This window comes from Cavia porcellus, unplaced genomic scaffold (assembly GCF_034190915.1).
Source record: "Cavia porcellus strain 051 isolate PalLab524CR breed Dunkin Hartley unplaced genomic scaffold, mCavPor4.1 scaffold_24, whole genome shotgun sequence".
NCBI classification, from domain to species: Eukaryota; Metazoa; Chordata; class Mammalia; order Rodentia; family Caviidae; genus Cavia; species Cavia porcellus.
Window position 1 is genome coordinate 50,154,930 of NW_026947507.1, and position 6,000 is coordinate 50,160,929.

Genomic DNA, 6,000 nt, shown 5'->3' on the forward strand with positions numbered 1-6,000 from the left:
AGCCTCCCCATTGCTGGGATGACTGGTGTACACTAGCTCAGTTTGATTTCTGTGTGCTCACACTAGCTCCTGTATGTGTGCATGTATGTGCAGGTGTTCTTGGGACTTTTTTGTTTTGAGATGGGATCTTGCTATGTAGTACAGGCTGGCCTTGAACTCATGGTGATTCTCCTGCCTCAGCCTTCTGAATGATGGGAGTGTAGGAGTGCACCACCACGCCCAGAGATGTCCTTGGTTTTCACCCAAGGGGAATTTAATTTGGTGTCTGGCACGAGGGCACGATGGTCTTCTGCTATAAAGACTGAGCCATGGTCTCGGGGTACTTGTAGGGTGACCTTTCCTTTCCCAGGATTCAAAGTGTCTCTTTCACTCACTGGAAGTGGCTGCTGTCCTTGTGCAGTACCTTCCCTAAGTGACTCTGGCCCTTTGCCATTTGCAGGGTTTGGGAGGCTGAGGCAGCGGGGCACCTTCTCTTCCCTCCTCAGCCCCCTCATTCTCACAGTCTCTGCTCACCAGTGATTCTGCTTCCCTAAGCCCCCAGAGAAGCCTGAGGTCAGAGCCTGGCAAAGCACAGTGCATTTGCAGGAAGCCATTGGCTGACTCAGCCACGTTTACTTTCTCTTTTTAAATTTAATTATTTTAATTGGCCATGTTTACGTTCTGGTTTGTTTTGTTATTTTTGAGACAGGGTCTCACTACGTAGCCCAGGCTGGCCCTGAATGCATGGCAACCCTCCTGCCTCAGGCTCCCGATGGCTGGGATCACAGGTGTGCACCACACATCTTGCGTTCCATTTAGCTGTGCTTATAAATGTGGTTTTCTGGCTTTCTAATACCACAGCTTCATCTTATTGGGCATTGCACTCTATGAAGACTCACAGCTGGGGGACAGAAGGCTGCTCACAAGGTGGACTCTGTGATCACCCTGGTGTCCACAGCACCCCGCTAGCACCATTTCCATGGCTACACTTTCTTCTTTTGCATAACCTGGCAGCCCTGTGCAGGGGAGAAGTGGGCTGCGCTAACAGAGAGACTGCAGGCCTCGGGCTGCTTGACAGGAAGCCGCCAGCTGTGGACTGAGAGAGGCGAGGGAGGAGACGCTGCTGAATTTGCTTGCTGCTGTTCACAGCTGGCCTGCCACTTGGTTTTACTGGTGCAGTTTGCAGTGCGGCTCGCATCCTTTGAATGGAGCTGGTCACATGCATGACGCAGCCGCCTTTCACCACCTCCTGGTGCCCCCTCTCACCTGAGAACATCGCCCTACTTCCTGTTACCCATTTTGCTCTTTATTTCTAGTCACATACTGCCATAGTTCTTGTGGGTTGGCCCCTGGGAAAATTAGGATCAAAGAACATGCTGTGTCAAAGTACTAAGCACTACAAACGTTCATGTGCCACATTTTCCATAAATCAATACTGGAAACAGATGCAAAGGATTATTTTTATATTTTGTGACACAAAAGCAGATGGGTGTAAGAGGATACTGATATTTCAGGAAGGTGTCACAATTCCTATCACAGTGCTACCAGAAATCAGGCAAAGTAAAGCACAATCACAATACCAGCACTTGGGAAGCTGAGGCAGGAGGATTCCTGGCATTTTTGAGGCCAGCTGGGCTACATAGTGTGAACTCAAGGTCAGTCTAAACTACATAGTGAGACTTTAAAAAAACTATAGGGATTTTTCCCCATTAGCAAGCAAGCAATTCCTGTGGCAGTGGACACTAGTATCCAGCCCAGTTTGGACCTTGTCCATTAACACTAGCATCTATTTGACCCTGCAGGCTGAGGGCTTTGTCCAATGCTGCTTTATTTTTACCTGTGCTTCTATGACTTGGGCTTATACCAGCCTCACATCAGGTTTGGTTAACTTAATAAACTCAAACATTTTCTTTTTTATTTTTTTGACAGTCTCTGCTGTAGTCCAGTCTGGCTCTGAACTACATAGCCCAGTCTGGTCTTGAATTTGCAGCCATCCTCCTGTCTCAGCCTCCCAAGTGCAGGGATTACAGGAGTTCACCACCACACCTGGCTTTCAGGGAAAAAAATTTTTTTTTTTTTTTTTTTTTTTTTTTGGTGGTAGCAGGGATTGAACTCACGACCTTGCACTTGCCAGGCAGGTGCTTATGCCGCTGAGCTAATTCCCCAGCCCCTCAGGGAAAATTTATAATGGGCTGATCATAAAAATTCTTGGCCTCTCTGCATACTCTACTCTCTGGGGGTGTGGGGCAGGACTCCCTGCAGGGAGGCCACCTTTTGACCTCTGCCATATAGGGTGGCTCAGAGAATTTCCTAAATTGGCTGTGAGAGTTAAGGCAGCAGAAGATTCATGTCCGGGAAGGGAAATGCTATTTTTCATGGCTGGGCTTGGAGAGGGGGTTATGATCAGGAAACTGGAGATGAGAACCAAAATCTATACATCACCATGACATCACAGAGGTCATCCATACTGCCGCTTCTGGTGGGGGCTGTGTTAACTAGAAAGTCAGGAAGTCACACCTGTGTTTTTGTGGCCCTTAATAGTTTCGTTTAAAGAACTAATAACAGCCAAAAAAAAAGCAAAAAACCCCGTAACAGTAAGAGCTACTTCCCCAGCTTTATTTATTTAATTTATTTATTTGTCTTTTTCAGACAGATCGGGCTGGCCTTGAGCTCTTTGTAGCCCAGGCTGGTTTTGAACTCTCAGTGATCCTCCTGCCTCAGACTCTCAGGTGCTAGGATTACAGGTATGCGCCACCACACCCAGCTCTACTCCCAATTAAAAAATTTTTTTTTTAAATTTGAGATAAGATCTTACCAAATCACTAGGTTACGCTAACAACTGTGTGTAGGAACCTTGAACTTGCTATCCTCCTGCTTCAGCCTCTAGGACTGCTAGGATTATAAGCCTGTGCTCAGCCATAGAGCTATTTTAAAGGGATCCACAGTGAGCTCTCTTTGATGCAGGGACCATCTTTCCACCTCCTTCCCCTCCCTTTTCCCCTCCCCCTCCTCCTCCTCCTCCTGTCCCACCCACTGTCTACTGAGTTTGCACATCAGCCTGAACCAGCATCACCTGGATGGAGTCTGTGCAGATATCCAAGGTGCTGGGCTATGCAGGTGATGAGGGGGTGGGATTCACTTCAGTTAAGTCACCAGTAGTGGTAAACAGCCAAGGTGCCCAGAACCTTCAGCCTTCTTAGTGAAAGCCTGCACTGGGGCACACCAGTCATCCCAACACTAGGAAGGCTGAGGCAGGAGGACCAACTGTTCCAGACCCATCTGGGTAACTTGGTGAGACCCCGCTACCCCATCTCAAAACAGAAAACACCACAAAGTCCAAAATCAGAGCTGGTGGAAAGTCTTAGAGTAGGTTATTCTACAAAGACTGGCACAGTTTCTCCTTCATAAAAACTAGGAACTTTCTGATTTCGTTCCACAGCACTACATCTCCACTCCTAAATACCTTAGCTTTCAGGAAATGAGCTTTTGAGAAGTGTCCACATATCACTCGGGTTTATGGGAAGGAGTACAAAAACATTGAAATATCTTACTTAAAATGTACAAACACATGTGAGTGTGGGTAAGAATTTCTTCAAAACAGGATGCTCAGTATAACTTCAATAACAACAATACAGCCTTGGTCTATCACTTCTTTCTTTTGTGGGGCTCCAGAGTGCTAAATGGAGTCTTAGGGGTCACCTTTACTTTCCTAACATAAACCTACAATATCATCCATCCAGATTGGGATAAAGAAGTTGTTAGGGCCAATCATGATAGTGCATAGTAGCATTCATGGAAGCTGAGGCAGGAAGGTTGCCATTTCTAGCCAGACCTGGGCAATGCAGCTAGACTATCTCACAATGAAACATTAAAAAGTCAGATTCGGGTGTAGCTCAGTGTGAATTGCTGATCAATCCCCAGAACACACCCCTAAGAGTATAGGTAGCTATAAGACCTGTGGTTATAGGTAACACATTTATGTTCTATTTAGAATTCAAATGATATGCAGATTATCCTAGATTTTAATAATTTCAATTTTCTGCCAAACTTTTAGCCAGATGTAGATTGCTTTATCAACACTTTAAACGGAAGTATGCTGTCATCAGTCTTGGTGGTGCGCGCCTTCCATCCCAGCACTGGGGAGGCAGAGGCAGGAGGGCTGCTGAGACACTGAAGCCAGTCTGGACTATATAGGGAGTAACAAACAAAAAAGCATCAAATAATGAATGCACTCAGGTGCGCTAAACCTGCCTACATAATGCTCCAGAGCTCTCGAGTGAAGAGTGAATTGTCCCTGTCTCAGCAGCTCTTTCCCTGGTGACTTTGTAGTATTACTATTAGGCGTTTGCATGAGGCATACTTTCTCTGTGGGCCCCTGGTACAGCACCTGACACCTCCTGATTCTTTCACTCCCACATGTTTTGGTCCCCTTCCTATGGGCACAAGATCTGTCTTCACTGCACACGCTGCCTCGGCAAAGACTGTGTCTCTGCTTCCTCACAATCGGGTGCCTGCAGTGACCCGGTGGTAAGGGACAAAGGGGTGCTTCCGCCGCTGGCCCCTGCCACCCCCAGGCCTCTCCTCCTGCAATGCAAGGCTCAGGGTGGGCCCCCCCCCCCCCTCAGGCTACGGCTTTAACACAACGGAAGGGAAAGCTGGACGCATTCTCATTTCCAGATTGTGATAGGAGAGAAAGACTTTTCTGAATTTTGGCCTCAGACTCCAGATGATCTATCTTCCTGCCTTGGCCTCTAGGCCTCCAGAGTGCTGGGATTGTGCCCGGCCAGCTCTGGCTTTCTGCACAAGCATCTTGTGAGCCAGGAGAGTGAGTGTCATAGCTCCTCTCCGCTCGGATCCCAAGAAGGCCCGCAAGTCCCGCGTGGACCTGAGCAGAAGGCAGACCAGTGCCCAGCTCCTCCGGCTGCCTATCTGCAGCCGCTTCTGGACCTAAGCGTCCCCGCGCAGGAAGCTTCCTTGTTTGCATTCCGGATCCCGATCCCGATCCCGATCCCGATCCCGATCCCGATCCCGATCCCGGGCGCTCCCCGCACGCTGCGATTCCTCCTCCGCGCCTGCGCAGGCGCTGCTCACCCCCTCACCCCGGCAGGCAGCACTTAAGCACCCCGAGCGGCGAGCGGGGGAGCTCCTGGAGGGAAGGGGCGGCTCCGGGCGACCGCTGCCCACCGGGTGGGCTTTGCGGCGGCCATTCGTCCTGGCTTCCTGCCTGCAAAGGGACAGAGCTTAGAGACCGGAGTTTCAGAGTCCGAGAGGGACGGACTGACGGACAGATGTTAGGACGCACAGCTGAGCCCGGGTCCTATACGCCCGGTGTGGCATCGCCTCTGGGCGCAGCGCTGTGACTCAGGCGCGGAGCAGGAAAGCCCTCGGCTGTCCCACCCCAACCCTCTCCCCAGCCCCCCGCCGGCAGAAGGGAAAGTCCGGAGCGGACCGCTCCCCAAGAGGAGGAAGCAAAGGCGACGCTCTGCGGCCGCCCGGCGTGACGCGAATTTAGCAAGGCCGGCGGCGCTGCGTGCCCCAGCGACAGGGGTTTGGGCAACAGCCGGCTGCGGTGCCCTCTGATGGCAACGACGGAAAGAGTGGGGGACCCTTAGGCAAAGAAGTCCCTAGGTGCTCTGCTTCCAGTGCGGGCAAGAAATGTCCCTGCATTCACGTTAAATAACAACGAGCTGCATTCGCTGTGCATAGCGCGCGCTCCAATTTAGGATTCGAACTGCACACTGAGGTCACCCAGAAGGACGCAGGCGGCCCTCAAGGTTAGACCTGAGTACCCACGGAGCCCTGCAGAAGAGCTCCAGGTGGCACAGGCAGCAAATACCAACTTGACACCTGCAAATGACCAGTGATCACCTTTCAGCTTGAGGCTGTTTTGCCTTTATATAAGGTAACAAATGCAAGTGACCTGTTTCCAGAATCTTTTGTTGTCCTCAGCAGTAAGGCTGCCTAACTTAATTTTTTTGAGACAGGGTCTCTCCCTATGTAGTCCAGGCTGGTCTCGAACTC

General features: G+C 50.3%; 1 long non-coding RNA gene across 1 annotated transcript; it reads right to left on the reverse strand.

The window, feature by feature from the left end:
• Positions 1-3,983: 3,983 nt before the first annotated feature.
• On the reverse strand, positions 3,984-5,378 carry LOC134472763 (uncharacterized). Its single transcript, XR_010042727.1, has 2 exons — positions 5,079-5,378; positions 3,984-4,165 (listed from the first exon to the last, which is right to left on the reverse strand). It is a non-coding gene; the product is annotated as an uncharacterized LOC134472763 (long non-coding RNA).
• Positions 5,379-6,000: the final 622 nt, after the last annotated feature.